Here is an 18,364-nt window from a genome sequence, read left to right on the forward strand (position 1 = left end):
TGATTGGATGAATGCTGTGTGATGAAAACAAAGTAGATCTAATTTGATTGGCTGTTGTACTGAGACCACACCAGCTGACACACGCAACGCTGATAGACAAGTACACAATGAAAAATACGGAGCGCTCCCGAATAACTTTTTCATCTTTGGGTTTTGGGGAAAGTAGCAAGTCATGTCAAGTCATGTCAATTCAAAAGGCTCAAGTCCAAGTGAAGTCACAAGTCATTGATGTTCAAGTCTAAGTCGAGTTGCAAGTCTTTTTACATTTTGTCAAGTCGAGTCTAAAGTCATCAAATTCATGACTCGAGTCTGACTCGAGTCCAAGTCATGTGACTCGAGTCCACACCTCTGCTAAAGAGTCCTATAACTAAACAAAACATGATTACACAGACGTGACAAATCGGAGGGACACTATAGATTTTAAGAGCTACAAACCCAGTCGTTTTAAGTAAAATGTAATTTCGGGGTAAAATTGTACTTTCACTCCGAGTCAGTCTGCTAGTTACAATAGGTCAACAACAATACATTTTTTTTTCCAGCGTTATTAGGTTGCAGCTCACCGTTTGAAATCTCCTTTGTCACACTGTGGAGGCATCACGTTCCAACAGTCACAGCTTTAAGGAGTTATCGACTTTAGATGGGAGAGCAAGTAGGGTCAATTATAAAATCACACTACTCCGGTCGGCGCGACGATCTATTTGCATTGTTATATCAACAACACCCGATTACATCAAGGGGAACTGTCATTTTCCCTCCAAAAGTTGACAGTCAAGACGGAGGCCGCGGAGGTCACGGCGCGGATAAGCCGCCGACTTGTAAATCCCGTCAATCTGTTTTCAAATTACGGCAGTAACAGCGTGCGAGGTGTTGTTTCCGTGTATTATGCTAATGTGATAGCCCCGGCCCGGCCTGTTTTTGTTCGCAGGTAGACGGCAGCTCGCCGCGTTTGGCATTCTGCTCCACTTCTCCCGCTGAAATGAGTTCTCCCTCTAAACTTGCAGTGCCCACCGCAGCTGTTCTCCCCTGACACGGCGTACATAAAACATAAAAGGTAAGCCTATATGAAAAATGCACAGAGCGCCGGAATATAATGCGCTTGATACCACGCCGCAGTCGGGCAGCGGGAGGGAGATGAAGAGAGAGAGAGAGAGAGAGACCTGCCCTGGATAGATTCCCTTTTCTGCGGAATTCGTTTGACTGGCTGCCTGTGCAAACATTTACTCGCCGCGCTCAATCCGTGGATCACATTACAAAGATTGATTGTTCACTTGCCTCTCACCCTCCACTGTTTCATTGGCCAATATCAAATCAAATGGGATTCTTCAAAGTGGGGGCTCTAGACTTGTTATGCACAGAATAAGTGACTTTGCCTCTCCAGCAGATGTGAACAAGCAGATTGTGTGTGTATGTGTGTGTGCGGGTGTGTTCTTGTATTTCTACCCTTCTTGAGACATACAGGTAAAAGCCAGTAAATTAGAATATTTTGAAAAACTTGATTTATTTCAGTAATTGCATTCAAAAGGTGTATCTTGTATATTATATTTATTCATTGCACACAGACTGATGCATTCAAATGTTTATTTCATTTAATTTTGATGATTTGAAGTGGCAACAAATGAAAATCCAAAATTCCGTGTGTCACAAAATTAGAATATTACTTAAGGCTAATACAAAAAAGGGATTTTTAGAAATGTTGGCCAACTGAAAAGTATGAAAATGAAAAATATGAGCATGTACAATACTCAATACTTGGTTGGAGCTCCTTTTGCCTCAATTACTGCGTTAATGCGGCGTGGCATGGAGTCGATGAGTTTCTGGCACTGCTCAGGTGTTATGAGAGCCCAGGTTGCTCTGATAGTGGCCTTCAACTCTTCTGCGTTTTTGGGTCTGGCATTCTGCATCTTCCTTTTCACAATACCCTACAGATTTTCTATGGGGCTAAGGTCAGGGGAGTTGGCGGGCCAATTTAGAACAGAAATACCATGGTCCGTAAACCAGGCACGGGTAGATTTTGCGCTGTGTGCAGGCGCCAAGTCCTGTTGGAACTTGAAATCTCCATCTCCATAGAGCAGGTCAGCAGCAGGAAGCATGAAGTGCTCTAAAACTTGCTGGTAGACGGCTGCGTTGACCCTGGATCTCAGGAAACAGAGTGGACCGACACCAGCAGATGACATGGCACCCCAAACCATCACCCAACCATGCAAATCTTGCATTTCCTTTGGAAATCGAGGTCCCAAAGTCTGGAGGACGACAGGAGAGGCACAGGATCCACGTTGCCTGAAGTCTAGTGTAAAGTTTCCACCATCAGTGATGGTTTGGGGTGCCATGTCATCTGCTGGTGTCGGTCCACTCTGTTTCCTGAGATCCAGGGTCAACGCAGCCGTCTACCAGCAAGTTTTAGAGCACTTCATGCTTCCTGCTGCTGACCTGCTCTATGGAGATGGAGATTTCAAGTTCCAACAGGACTTGGCGCCTGCACACAGCGCAAAATCTACCCATGCCTGGTTTACGGACCATGGTATTTCTGTTCTAAATTGGCCCGCCAACTCCCCTGACCTTAGCCCCATAGAAAATCTGTGGGGTATTGTGAAAAGGAAGATGCAGAATGCCAGACCCAAAAACGCAGAAGAGTTGAAGGCCACTATCAGAGCAACCTGGGCTCTCATAACACCTGAGCAGTGCCAGAAACTCATCGACTCCATGCCACGCCGCATTAACGCAGTAATTGAGGCAAAAGGAGCTCCAACCAAGTATTGAGTATTGTACATGCTCATATTTTTCATTTTCATACTTTTCAGTTGGCCAACACTTCTAAAAATCCCTTTTTTGTATTAGCCTTACACAATATTCTAATTTTGTGACACACGGAATTTTGGATTTTCATTTGTTGCCACTTCAAATCATCAAAATTAAATGAAATAAACATTTGAATGCATCAGTCTGTGTGCAATGAATAAATATAATGTACAAGTTACACCTTTTGAATGCAATTACTGAAATAAATCAAGTTTTTCAAAATATTCTAATTTACTGGCTTTTACCTGTATGAGGAGCGGTGAACAAGTTAGGACTAAAGATGTCCGATAATATCGGACTGCAGATATTATCGACCAATAAATGCTTTAAAATGTAATATCGAAAATGATCGGTATTGGTTTCAAAATTATCGGTATCGGTTTCAAAAAGTAAAATTTATGACTATTTAAAACGCCGCTGTGTACACGGACGTAGGGAGAAGTACAGAGCACCAATAAACCTTAAAGGCACTGCCTTTGCGTGCCGGCCCAGTCACATAATATCCACGGCTTTTCACACACACAAGTGAATGCAAGGCTCAACAGCCATACAGGTCACACTGAGGGTGGCCGTATAAACAACTTTAACACTGTTACAAATATGCGCCACACTGTGAACCCACACCAAACAAGAATGACAAACACATGTCGGGAGAACATCCGCACCGTAACACAACATAAACACAACAGAACTAATACCCAGAAACCCTTGCAGCACTAACTCTTCCGGGACGCTACAATATACACCCCTGCTAGTGACATTTCTGACTTTTGTAATAATTTTGCCAAGGAAAATTCCGATTATTTTTATAATATTGCCAAAATGTTAAAAGTTTTCTTATAAAATTATGACTTTTGTCGAGTAAAATTACGACTGTTTTCATAAAATGGCCAACATTTTCAGCTTTTTCTTGTAAAATTGCTACTGTTATTGAGTAAAATTCCAACTTTTATCATAACACTGCACAAACGTTCAGTTTTTCTTGTAAAATTTGGACTTGCGTTGAGTAAAATGACGACTTTAGTTATAATACTGCCCAAATTCAAAGTTTTTCTTGTGAAATTCCAACTAATTTTTACAAGCTTTTTTTTATATTTGCATAGTATGTATATATTATTAATGTTGTAAATACAAATCTTTATATATCTAGAAAGGGTGGTCCTAAAGAGGTAGGCATTTTTTTCCGGAGGTCTCAAGAAGGTAAGAAATATAAGAATGTGTGTGTGTGTGTGTGTGTGTGTGTGTGTGTGCACGAGAGAGAGCAAATGCCTCCATTGTTCTTGTGCATCCGAGATGAAGCGAAATGCTCAATACCAGGCAGCCAAAACAAATCCAGACGATTGTCGCAGTTGAAAGAGTGGCACGTCGCCCCTCGCCGCCGCCGCATGTAAATTCGCCTCCGCCGCTCATGTGAACTTACGAGGCAATTACCTGCCGCCATAATTGACAAAGTTGACAAAAGTGGAAATGTCTTGCGCGGACTCGTGGCAATCAGCGAAAGTTGACTGGAGGCAACTGGACTTTTTTTGTTTGTCGAATATGTTTTGTCTTTAATTTTTACATTTTAGTTGTGGAGTAGGGTTGTGCGGTATAGCGGTACTAGTACCGCTATACTAATGAAACATATTCGGTACTATACCGCCTTTAAAAAGTACCAGTTCGGTAACAGGCCACGTCGGTAACACTGTCACGTCATGACATTGATGGTTTTACGAGCAGGGGAGCGTGTTCGGCAGTGCGCACACACAGAGTACTTACAAGCAGACGCAGTGTGTAGACAGAAAAGGGAGGACGGACGCATTTTGGCTTGAATTGATTGATTTAGCTGCTGTGCAACACATTTTTCCAGGATTTTCGAGATAAAGGGAAGGTGGGAGACAGGCTGGTAGTTTACAATGAGGTCAGAATTGAGGTTAGGTCTTTTGAGCAGAGGATGGAACCTTCCTTTCATCCATCCATCCATCTTCTTCCGCTTATCCGAGGTCGGGTCGCGGGGGCAGCAGCCTAAGCAGGGAAACCCAGACTTTCTTTTCCCCAGCCACTTCGTCCAGCTCTTCCCAGAGGATCCCGAGGCGTTCCCAGGCCAACTAGGAGACATAGTCTACCCAACGTGTCCTGGGTCTTCCCCGTGGCCTCTTATCGGTCGGACGTGCCCTAAACACCTCCCTAGGGAGGCGTTCGGGTGGCATCCTGACCAGATAATAATAACTGGGATTTATATAGCGCTTTTCTAAGTACCCAAAGTCGCTTTACATGTCGAACCCATCAATCATTCACACCTGGTGGTGGTAAGCTACTTTCATAGCCACAGCTGCCCTGGGGTAAACTGACGGAAGCGTGGCTGCAATTTGCGCCAACGGCCCCTCCGACCACCACCTATCATTCAATTCACCGGTGTGAGTGGCACCGGGGGCAAAGGGTAAAGTGTCCCGCCCAAGGACACAACGGCAGCGATTTTTGGATGGTAAGAGGCGGGGAGCGAACCTGCAACCCTCAGGTTTCTGGCACGGTTGCTCTACCCACTACGCCATGCCGCCCCCCAGATGCCCGAACCACCTCATCTGAGCTCCCCCCGGATGGCAGAGCTTCTCACCCTATCTCTAAGGGAGAGCCCCGCCACCCAGCGGAAGAAACTCATTTTGGTCGCTTGTACCCGTGATCTTGTCCTTTCGGTCATGACCCAAAGCTCATGACCATAGGTGAGGATGGGAACGTAGATCGACCGGTAAATTGAGAGCTTTGCCTTGCGGCTCAGCTCCTTCTTCACCACAACGGATCGATACAGAGTCCGCATTACTGAAGACGCCGCACCGATCCGCCTGTCGATCTCACGATCCACTCTTCCCCCACTCGTGAACAAGACTCCGAGGTCCCTGAACTCCTCCACTTGGGGCAGGGTCTCCTCCAGAACCCGGAGATGGCATTCCACCCTTTTCCGGGCGAGAACCATGGACTCGGACTTGGAGGTGCTGATTCTCATCCCAGTCGCTTCACACTCGACTGCGAACCGATCCAGTGAGAGCTGAAGATCCTGGCCAGATGAAGCCATCAGGACCACATCATCTGCAAAAAGCAGAGACCTAATCCTGCAGCCACCAAACCAGATCCCCTCAACGCCTTGACTGCGCCTAGAAATTCTGTCCATAAAAGTTATGAACAGAATGGGTGACAAAGGGCAGCCTTGGCGGAGTCCAACCCTCACTGGAAACGGGTCTGACTTACTGCCGGCAATGCGGACCAAGCTCTGACACTGATCATACAGGGAGCGGACCGCCACAATCAGACAGTCCGATACCCCATACTCTCTGAGCACTCCCCGCAGGACTTCCCGAGGGACACGGTCAAATGCCTTCTCCAAGTCCACAAAGCACATGTAGACTGGTTGGGCAAACTCCCATGCACCCTCAAGGACCCTGCCCAGAGTATAGAGCTGGTCCACAGTTCCACGACCAGGACAAAAACCACACTGTTCCTCCTGAATCCGAGGTTCGACTATCCGGCGTAGCCTCCTCTCCAGTACACCTGAATAGACCTTACCGGGAAGGTAACCAGAGGAAAGTGATACGTTAATTATATTTAGCACAGATGAAGTAAACATGTTTGTTTTATCCCATTTACGAGTGACAGAAGTTCCTCTAATGTTATTTTGTCAAAAAGAGAGAATATTTGGGAGAGCAATATCCGTCTTACATGCGTTGATGGAACCCAGTCTGAGCTGGGACGTGTTATCTTTAATCTTTTTCCTAATGAGTTCAAATCTCTTCGTAATGAATTACATAAAGTCATCAGCCGAGTGGGTGGAGCTACAGGGAGAAGTCCCTTGCTGGGTTAGCAATGCTACTGTACTAAGCAAATATTTAAGATCATTTTTATTGAGGTGGACGACCTTGGAGTAGTAATTATTTTTAGCTGAGGTAAGCATGCGTTTATAAGTTATTAAACAATCACTCCATGCTTGATGGAAAGTAACACAATCCATTGTTACTAGGTTTATAACATACAAATATAGCTAAAATTCTAGCATAAAACGTTAGCGTGCTAAAATTAGCACGCTAGCAGGTGGAAAGGCTAGCGTACTTTTAAGATGGCGCCAAGTCACGGAATCCATGACTATTAAGTTAAAAAAGTATGAAATTAGCTCAAATGCTAGCATAAATTGTTAGCATGCTAACATTAGCACACTTCCAAGCTGGCGCCATGTAACAGAATTCACTTTATATTAGAAATGGAAACAGTGGAGGATGAATGTCCCATAACAAGAAGATAAAGAAAAAGAAGAAGGCGGACTATAAAGGCGGAAGCGCGCAAATTTTCAGGACTTATGCAGATCCCAAATACAGATCAGCAGGTACCAGAAGGTAAGAAAAGTTGCTTTTGCATAATATTGTGAAACAAAACGCCAGATAATATGTCTTACCTTATACACACACCATAATAATACTCCTATGTTGAAGCACAGTACAACCCATCAAGCGTTGCGGCTTCATAGCTTACCAAAGTCCTACTAAAACATTTTGATACATTTTTGAGCGCCGTGGGTAATGTTCTATATTTTCAATGGAACATATACAAATTTGGTGTTGTTTACTTGAGTCATATTGCAGTCTACACGTATCTCTTATGTGTGACTGCCATCTACTGGGCACACTTATCATTTCACCGTGTACCAAATAAAATAGCTTCGAGGTCGGTAAGCGCAACCTAAATGATTCTGTACATTAGGCGCACCGGGTTATAAGGTGCACTGTCGAGTTTTGAGAAAATAAAAGGATTTTAAATCATACTTGCCAACCTTGAGACCTCCGATTTCGGGAGGTGGGGGCGTGGTTGGGGGCGTGGTTAAGAGGGGAGGAGTATATTGACAGCTAGAATTCACCAAGTCAAGTTTTTCATACATATTATACATATATATATATATATATATCCTGAAAATATGCAAACAAAACTGTGTTTAGATAATTGATACTTCAAACTTGCATAAATAAATATTAAGGAATATAACATAACTTGGCTTTTGAGAGTTTCAAAATGTAATGAATAAAATGCTAAAGTTGTAGATAAACAAGCAATTATTTAAGTAATTAAATATGGTCATTTTAAATGAATTATTATGATAATTTAAAATCAATTATTTCAAATATGTAAGTTCTTGTATTTTTTTACCTTCTTGAGACCTGAGAAAAATGCCTACCTCTTTAGAACCACCCTTTCTAGATATATAAAGATTTGTATATACAATATTAATAATATATACATACTATGCAAATATAAAAAAGCTTGATGTGAAAAATGAGTTGGAAAGTCACAATTACACAAGAAAAACGTTTGGCAGTATTATAACAAAAGTCGTAATTTTACTCAACACAAGTCAAAATTTTACGAGAAAAACTGAACATTTGTGCAATATTATGATAAAAGTTGAAATGTACTCAATGACAGTCGCAATTTTACAAGAAAAGCTTAAAATCTTGGCAATTTTATGAAGAGTCGTAATTTTACCCGACAAAAGTCACAATTTTATAAGAAAACTTAAAAATTTGGGCAATATTATAATGAGAATCTGAGTTTTACTCGGCAAAATTATGACAAAAGTAATAATTTTACTCAAAAATGTCACTATTTTACAATAACAACATATTTGGCAATATTGTGATAAAAGTCAGAATTTTATATGACAAATGTCACCATTTTGCATTAAAAAGTAATAATTTTACATAAAAAAATAAATAATTTTACGAGAAAAGATTGCAATATTACAGAAACAGAAAGAATATGAGAAATTGTTCCTAACTTTATAAGAAAAAAGTCGACCAATTGTGAGAAAAAGACTGCTTTTAGTAAATGTTTTTGTAATTGGTTTTTAATGTGTCTATATACATATTTTTATTTAATAATACAAATAAAAATACAATTAATTTTGATGTTTTTAGCAAAATATAGTAAAAATTTATTTTTAAATTTTTTTTTAAAATTAAGTTGATCTGCCGTTTCTTTTCTTTTCTCCTCTGCTCCCCCCTATCTCTTGTGGAAGGGGAGACACACAGATCCGGTGGCCATGGATGGGGTGCTGGCTGTGCGGGGTCGGGACCCGGGGTGGACCGCTCGCCTGTATATCGGTACATCTCTGCGCTGCTGACCCGTCTCCGCTCGGGATGGTTTCCTGCTGACCCCACTGTGGACTGGACTCTTACTGTTATGCTGGATCCACTATGGACTGGACTCTCACAATATTATGTTAGACCCACTCGACATCCATTGCATTCGGTCTCCCTAGAGGGGGAGGGGGGGGGGGGTTACCCACATATGCGGTCCTCTCCAAGGTTTCTCATAGTCATTCACATCGACGTCCCACTGGGGTGAGTTTTTCCTTGCCCTTATGTGGGCTATACCGAGGATGTCGTTGTGGCTTGTGCAGCCCTTTGAGACACTTGTGATTTAGGGCTATATAAATAAACATTGATTGATTGATTGATTGATTGAATAAATATATTTATTTTTAGGTAAAATAAACATAATAATACAATTTATCTCTAGTCTGGATGATTTAGTTCTTGTCACCCTGTTGTCCTCCCGTCATGAAAAAAAGGCTGTCCTCACTCAGGTCCGCATGGAGCTGGAGGGGGGCGTGGCTTCCAGCTCCGGCTGAAAATCGGGAGATTTTCGGGATTTTCGGGAGAGGCGCTGAATTTCGGGAGGGTTGGCAAGTATGTTTTAAATGCGCCATATAGTCTGAAAAATTTGGTATGTATAACCAACGTTGTATCAATGTCTTGTGCCTGCTGGGAATTCTCTTCGCACGAGCGCAGTCAATCAGCTTTGCGTGCACTACCGAGTTTGCACGCGCTTTAGTACACATCGAAACTTTTCCTATTTCAGTCCTCACGTCCGTCAGCTGCGTCCTACGACCTCCAAGGTGACCCGCAGCTTTTCCGAGCAAGTAGACTAGTCAAAGCGAATCGAGCCTACAACACCTAATTCTGCGCGGCGGGCCGACACGCCCCGTTCGGGCTTTAATCAATAAATAGATCAAGCTGCCCAGGTGGAAATAAAGCGCCACGACCGGGTGCTTTGGCATCCACGACCACGAAAAAAAAAAAAAAACCCCAGTGCGAGACGCTTTCGAAAATAACCAAACTCTGCTGCATGACATCCTCCCATCCATTCCATTTCCCCTTCCTGCGTCTTCCGCATCATCATTTTCCTCGCCCGCCTCCCCGGGCTCGCCGGCTCACGTCGTTAGCATTTAGATAGTTCAGAGCAGAGGAGCTTGGGTAATAGGCTTTCCCCCCCCCCTCCCCTCCTGCTCAAATCAGCTGAAGTAAGAGGGATTAAATCAAAAGAACAACAACGATGATGAGAGCGAGCGCGAGGCGAAGAAAGGGAGGAACGGGCGGGGGTGTCGGCGCATAACGCTTGATCGGGCTGCGAGCTCATTAACCCGGGCCTCCACCGAATTGATGTTAGAGGTGATTGGAGATTATCACATTTAGGAGATACTTCATCTCATTCTGCTCACCCTCCTTTCTCGCCTCCTGCTCCTTTTTCCTCCTCCGCGGGTTTTTCTTTCTCTCAATTTCATCCAGGTCACTTGTCCCCTCCCTGCTTCTCTCCCCGGTGGATAGCATCCACACCGGCTCCCGTGTACGCTTGATCTCCTGATTCTGCTTCATTTAAACTTCATCAACTCTTCCACTGGACCGGAAGCGAAGAAGAATGAGAACAGCTTGGCTGGAAACAGCTTTTTCTCCCTCGCTCCTCTTTTGTTGTGTGTGATCTGAAATGATACCCGAAAGCAGCTGGAGTTACGTACGGCGCCCATGACACACACACACACACACACACACACACACACACACACACACACACACACACACACACATACACACACACACACATACATGTCTTGCCTACTTTGTGTGGACCCACGTTTGGTTAGTACAGGGGTCGGCAACCCAAAATGTTGAAAGAGCCATATTGGACCAAAAATACAAAAACAAATCTGTCTGGAGCCGCAAAAAATGAAAAGCCATATTACATACAGATAGTGTGTCATGAGATATAAATTGAATTAAGAGGACTTAAAGGAAACTTAATGAGCTCAAATATACCTACAGATGAGGCATAATGATGCAATATGTACATATAGCTAGCCTAAATAGCATGTTAGCATCGATTAGCTTGCAGTCATGCAGTGACCAAATATGTCTGATTAGCACTCCACACAAGTCAATAACATCAACAAAACTCACCTTTGTGCATACATGCACAAAATTAAAAGTTTGGTGGACAAAATGAGACAGAAAAAGAAGTGGCATAAAACACGTCCTAGAAAGTTATACATGTAAACAAACTATGGTGAGTTCAAGGACCGCCAAAATTAGTAGGACAAACCGGCGCTCGCCAAATACTCGAATCAGTGAAGCATGTTTAATACAAACAGTGTGCTTTATAACAATTAGGGAGGTCTGTGTCATGTTTGTCCTCCTACAGAAACCATATTAAAACAAACCAAAAAAATGTTTCCCCTCATCTTTTTCCATTTTTCATACATTTTTGAAAAAGCGCCAGAGAGCCACTAGGGCGGCGCTAAAGAGCCGCGGGTTGCCGACCCCTGGGTTAGTAGGTTGTGAGGACCCCCCTTTCCACTATAGCTAGAATGATGAAAAAAAAATATCTAGCACTAGATGGGAGTAGAGAGTTGCAACCTCACTTCAGAATGCAAAACACACAAAGTAAAACAAATATTTTACTTCTGTAGTTGTGAGGACCAGGAAAATGTCCTCACAAGTCAAAAGGTCCTCACAGAAAGGGTGGTTTGTCAAGTGTATGTCCACACAAGTATGTTGAGATAAGTACACACACACACACACACACATTTTTGTATTTCTTACCTTCTTGAGACCTCTGAAAAATGCCTACCTCTTTAGGACCACCCTTTCTAGATATATATAAAGATTTTTATTTACAACATTAATTATATATACCGTATTTCCCGCACCTAAAAATCTCCAATTTTCTCAAAAGCTGACGGTGCGCCTTATAATCCTGTGCGCCTTATACAGGTAAAAGCCAGTAAATTAGAATATTTTGAAAAACTTGGATTTATTTCAGTAATTGCATTCAAAAGGTGTAACTTGTACATTATATTTATTCATTGCACACAGACTGATGCATTCAAATGTTTATTTCATTTAATTTTGATGATTTGAAGTGGCAACAAATGAAAATCCAAAATTCCGTGTGTCACAAAATTAGAATATTACTTAAGGCTAATACAAAAAAGGGATTTTTAGAAATGTTGGCCAACTGAAAAGTATGAAAATGAAAAATATGAGCATGTACAATACTCAATACTTGGTTGGAGCTCCTTTTGCCTCAATTACTGCGTTAATGCGGCGTGGCATGGAGTCGATGAGTTTCTGGCACTGCTCAGGTGTTATGAGAGCCCAGGTTGCTCTGATAGTGGCCTTCAACTCTTCTGCCTTTTTGGGTCTGGCATTCTGCATCTTCCTTTTCACAATACCCCACAGATTTTCTATGGGGCTAAGGTCAGGGGAGTTGGCGGGCCAATTTAGAACAGAAATACCATGGTCCGTAAACCAGGCACGGGTAGATTTTGCGCTGTGTGCAGGCGCCAAGTCCTGTTGGAACTTGAAATCTCCATCTCCACAGAGCAGGTCAGCAGCAGGAAGCATGAAGTGCTCTAAAACTTGCTGGTAGACGGCTGCGTTGACCCTAGAACTCAGACCGACACCAGCAGATGACATGGCACCCCAAACCATCACTGATGGTGGAAACTTTACACTAGACTTCAGGCAACGTGGATCCTGTGCCTCTCCTGTCTTCCTCCAGACTTTGGGACATCGATTTCCAAAGGAAATGCAAAATTTGCATGGTTGGGTGATGGTTTGGGGTGCCATGTCATCTGCTGGTGTCGGTCCACTCTGTTTCCTGAGATCCAGGGTCAACGCAGCCGTCTACCAGCAAGTTTTAGAGCACTTCATGCTTCCTGCTGCTGACCTGCTCTATGGAGATGGAGATTTCAAGTTCCAACAGGACTTGGCGCCTGCACACAGCGCAAAATCTACCCGTGCCTGGTTTACGGACCATGGTATTTCTGTTCTAAATTGGCCCGCCAACTCCCCTGACCTTAGCCCCATAGAAAATCTGTGGGGTATTGTGAAAAGGAAGATGCAGAATGCCAGACCCAAAAACGCAGAAGAGTTGAAGGCCACTATCAGAGCAACCTGGGCTCTCATAACACCTGAGCAGTGCCAGAAACTCATCGACTCCATGCCACGCCGCATTAACGCAGTAATTGAGGCAAAAGGAGCTCCAACCAAGTATTGAGTATTGTACATGCTCATATTTTTCATTTTCATACTTTTCAGTTGGCCAACATTTCTAAAAATCCCTTTTTTGTATTAGCCTTAAGTAATATTCTAATTTTGTGACACACGGAATTTTGGATTTTCATTTGTTGCCACTTCAAATCATCAAAATTAAATGAAATAAACATTTGAATGCATCAGTCTGTGTGCAATGAATAAATATAATGTACAAGTTACACCTTTTGAATGCAATTACTGAAATAAATCAAGTTTTTCAAAATATTCTAATTTACTGGCTTTTACCTGTATAAAGATTTTTATTTACAACATTAATTATACATACCGTATTTCCCGCACCTAAAAATCTCCAGTTTTCTCAAAAGCTGACGGTGCACCTTATAATCCGGTGCGCCTTATATATGGACCAATATTGAGCCACAACAGATCTCACAACTATGGGATGCATAACGTAACCCCGGCCTCTACTGTAGCGTCTACTCTGTGCGCCTTATAATGCGGTGCGCCTTATATATGAACAACGTTTTAAAATAGGCCATTCATTGAAGGCCAGCAACCTGAGGGTTCCTGGTTCGATCCCCACCATCTACCAACCTCGTCACGTCCGTTGTGTCTTTGAGCAAGACACTTCACCCTTGCTCCTGATGGGTCGTGGTTAGGGCCTTGTATGGCATCAGTGTGTGAATGTGTGTGTGAATGGGTGAATGTGGAAATAGTGTCAACGCGCTTTGAGTACCTTGAAGGTAGAAAAGCGCTATACAAGTATAACCCATTTATCATTTACCAAATAAAATTGCTTCGAGGTCAGTAAGCACAACCAGAATCATTCCGTACATTAGGCGCACCGGGTTATAAGGCGCACTGTCGAGTTTTAAGGGAAAAAAAGGACTTTAAGTGCGTCTTATAGTCCGGAAAATACATTATGAAGGTTTGTAGGTTGTAATCCGCCAAGATTGCTCGTATGGGAAGGGAGGGCATTTTTTTCTTCAATATTTTTCCATTGAGCAACAACATATGACAGGTTGCACCAGCATATCACCGCTCTCATCTGCGCTGCAAAATCATGTCTGAGGTTAGGTAAAACCCCATAATCCCTTTTGTTTGGTCAGCTGTAAAGTTTTAAGACGAACCCCTTGGCCTTTTACTTTGCCATGTACACCTAGATAGCTTTTTGTCCCATTCATTGAATTGGTTTTTGATGAATCTCTATTGGCAGGGTTTGAAATAAACACAACAGTCTTGGCAGTGAGTCTTAGTTGTCTCCAGCCATCCTCTACAACAGGATGTCGAATGCCGGACATTCCCAAATAATTTATTTTAGATGTTTAAAGGGGAACATTATCACAATTTCAGAAGGGTTAAAACCATTAAAAATCAGTTCCCAGTGGCTTATTTTATTTTTCGATGTTTTTTTCAAAATTTTACCCATCACGCAATATCCCTAAAAAAAGCTTCAAAGTGCCTGATTTTAACCATCGTTATATACACCCGTCCATTTTCCTGTGACGTCACATAGTGATGCCAATACAAACAAACATGGCGGATAGAACAGCAAGCTATAGCGACATTAGCTCGGATTCAGACTCGGATTTCAGCGGCTTAAGCGAAATTGAAGAAGAAACTGAAGCTATTGAGCCATATCGGTTTGAACCGTATGCAAGCGAAACCGACGAAAACGACACGACAGCCAGCGACACGGGACAAAGCGAGGACGAATTCGGCGATCGCCTTCTAACCAACGATTGGTATGTGTTTGTTTTTAAGTGTTGTAATGTTTTTAAGCTAAATTATTGGTAAACACAGTTTATGTATAATAATTTACGTAAAACCGCGAGTAATGAATGAAGTTTTCATCAATTGATATATTCTGTTGACATACCCTCATCCGCTCTCTTTTCCTGAAAGCTGATCTGTCCAGTTTTGGAGTTGATGTCAGCAGGCCAGGGAAGCTAGGGTCGATAGTCTTCTCTTGATCATCTTCGGTGGCATAAGGGACGGTAGAAGCAGTGTGAGCCAAGACATCCAGGGGGGTTTAGCTCGCTCGTCTGCGGGAACAAACTGCCGCCATTGCTTGCCGTGCTACCGAGGCCCTTTGTCCCTGAATAGCTCACACACTCTGGCAGATTCAATGGGGGTCTGGCGGCAGATTTCTTTGACTTTATCGTTGGAAATGCATCTGCTTTGAGTGTCGCAGGATATCCACACATTCTTGCCGTCTCTGTCGTAGCATAGCTTTCGTCGGTAAAGTGTGCGGAACAAACGACTGACCATTTCGTCGGCTTTCCCCACACCCTCGTATTTTGAACAAATTTCGTCCAATTTCTTGCCACTTTGGCATCTTTGGGCCACTGGTGCAACTTGAATCCGTCCCTGTTCGTGTTGTTACACCCTCCGACAACACACCGACGAGGCATGATGTCTCCAAGGTACGGAAAACAGTCGAAAAAACGGAAAATAACAGAGCTGATTTGACTCGGTGTTTGAGAAAATGGCGGATTGCTTCCCGATGTGACGTCACAACGTGACGTCATCGCTCCGAGAGCAAATAATAGAAAGGCGTTTAATTCGCCAAAATTCACCCATTTAGAGTTCGGAAATCGGTTAAAAAAATATATGGTCTTTTTTCTGCAACATCAAGGTATATATTGACGCTTACATAGGTCTGGTGATAATGTTCCCCTTTAAGATGGAAAGTGTAGCTGCCATTATGATGTGCAGTGATGTTTTCTAATGGCCGTAAGTCTTGGACTATACAAAGTAGTGCAATGGTTGGAATCTTCGCTTTTGCATGATATACAAGTTACTATGGTAATCTAATTAGTTACTATGGTAATCTAAATCACAGCAGCTCGGACCAGGCACCAAGCAGTGTGGGTGGGGAGCGTTTCCACAGAGTGTTTCCAGAGCGGCCAGCCTGAAATGTGGGTGTCAGGGACAGATGCGGAAGGACATTTTTACAACAGGGTCCTAAAGCTTAGTGATATATAAGATATATCAGATTGTAGGTGGTTTTTTTTTTACCCTTCGCGTTCATATTTCGCTGTGTTTGTTGCATTTTTGTTTTGTTTTGCTTGATTGTAAAATATGTGGATGGAGAGGGGGTGTGACGCTCATATGTTGTCAATATTCAGTGTTTTATCCTTCATAGTTAATATTGTAAATCCCACATTCTTTATTTTCATGTACATTCTGAATGTCTAATTCAGTAAAAAAAAATGTTAATTCCATTCCGTTTTTAGCATTCAATCAGACATTATTGTGAGGTTTTGTATTAGCGTTACTAAAAAATAGATACACACATTTTTTTCTCTAAATTTGGCCCCCCCCCGAGTCAAAATAATTGCCCAGGCCTGTCTAAGATGTTACTTTCTCTGTATGTTTAAATGGATGTCCTGATGTTTCTGGCTGCAAAACAAATTTACCTTCGGGTACTAATAAACTAACCTAACCTAACCTAAGTACCGCATTTTTCGGAGTTTAAGTCGCACCGGAGTATAAGTTGCACCTGCCGAAAATGCATAATAAAGAAGGGAAAAAACATATATAAATCGTACTGGAGTATAAGTCGCATTTTTTGGAGAAATTTATTTGATAAAAGCCAACACCAAGAATAGACATTTGAAAGGCAATTTAAAATAAATAAAGAATAGTGAACAACAGGCTGAATAAGTGTACGTTATATGAGGCATAAATAACCAACTGGTATGTTAACGTAACATATTATGGTAAGAGTCATTCAAATAACTATAACATATAGAACATGCTATACGTTTACCAAACAATCTGTCACTCCTAATCGCTAAATCCCATGAAATCTTATACGTCTAGTCCAGGGGTGCTCACACTTTTTCTGCAGGCGAGCTACTTTTCAATTGATCAAGTCGTGGGGATCTACCTCATTCATATATATAATTTATATTTACTTATTTATGAAATATATGTTTTTGTTAACAAGTTAAAGGTGTTTAATGATAATGCAAGCATGTTTATCACATATAGTTAATATTGTTAATACATTAAAGGTGTTTAATGATAATACAAGTATGTTTAATACATATAGTTAATATTGTTAACAAGTTAAAGGTGGTTAAAAATAATACAAGCATGTTTAACACAAATAGTTAATATTGTTAACAACTTAAAGGTAGTTAAAAATAATACAAGCATGTTTAACACAAATAGTTAATATTGTTAACAACTTAAAGGTGGTTAAAGATAAAACAAGCATGTTTAACACATATAGTTAATATTGTTAACAACTTAAAGGTGGTTAAAGATAATACAAGCATGTTTAACACATATAGATTCCTTTCTTTCATGAAGACAAGAATATAAGTTGGTGTATTACCTGATTGTGATGACTTGTATTGATTGGAATCATACAGTAGTGATGATAACGTCCGCATTTTCGAATGGAGGAGAAAAAAAGTCCTCCTTTCTGTCCAATACCACATGAAAGTGGTTGGTTTTTGGCATCTTATTTGTCCAGTTTCCGTACTCCTTTGTATACACTTTACAAGAAATACATAGTCGGCAAACTCCGTAGCTTGCTAGCTTGTGCACGCCAGCTTTCTGAGACTCTTATTTTGGTAGCGCAGGCAGGATGAAGCAGAGCTTTTATTGTGCAACTGTGCAGTCTGTCTTTGGAGTTTTGACGACAGGTACGGCGCCAGAGTCTGTTGAAATAAAGTGTTTCTCGCCTTCCAGTCGGTAATTTTAATGATCTGGCAGCAGCCAGCGTCATCTCAGAAGACCCTCGGGTGCCGTGAATGTCAATCAAGTGACGAAAGTGACGTCATAGTGAAGATTTATGATCGCTCATTTTTAGGACTATTTTTTTAATGCCTGGCTGGTGATCGACTGACACACCCTCCGAGATCGACCGGTAGATCGCGATCGACGTAATGAGTACCCCTGGTCTAGTCTCTTACGTGAATGAGCTAAATAATATTATTTGATATTTTACGATAATGTGTTAATAATTGCACACATAGGTCGCTCCTGAGTATAAGTCGCACCCCCAGCCAAACTATGAAAAAAACTGCGACTTATAGTCCGAAAAATACGGTAGTTTGCTGTAAAGTTAGACATTTTTTATTTAGACAAAAACATGTTTGGAAAGTATGATAATATACTGTAATATTTGTTGCAATATTGGATACTATTAAAGTTGAAAAGGTATGCAATTTCAAGCAGTACATGTATTTTTTTCTGTCAAA

General features: G+C 41.9%; 1 long non-coding RNA gene across 1 annotated transcript in view; it reads right to left on the reverse strand.

The window, feature by feature from the left end:
- Positions 1-10,150: 10,150 nt before the first annotated feature.
- LOC133619824 (uncharacterized) overlaps positions 10,151-18,364 on the reverse strand; it is a 31,863-nt gene continuing 23,649 nt past the window's right edge. Inside the window, exon 3 of the long non-coding RNA XR_009817465.2 lies at positions 10,151-10,570. This is a non-coding gene — a long non-coding RNA (uncharacterized lncRNA). The remainder of the gene's footprint in view (positions 10,571-18,364) is intronic.

The sequence above is a fragment of the Nerophis lumbriciformis genome, linkage group LG20 (genome assembly GCF_033978685.3).
Source record: "Nerophis lumbriciformis linkage group LG20, RoL_Nlum_v2.1, whole genome shotgun sequence".
Classification (NCBI taxonomy): Eukaryota; Metazoa; Chordata; class Actinopteri; order Syngnathiformes; family Syngnathidae; genus Nerophis; species Nerophis lumbriciformis.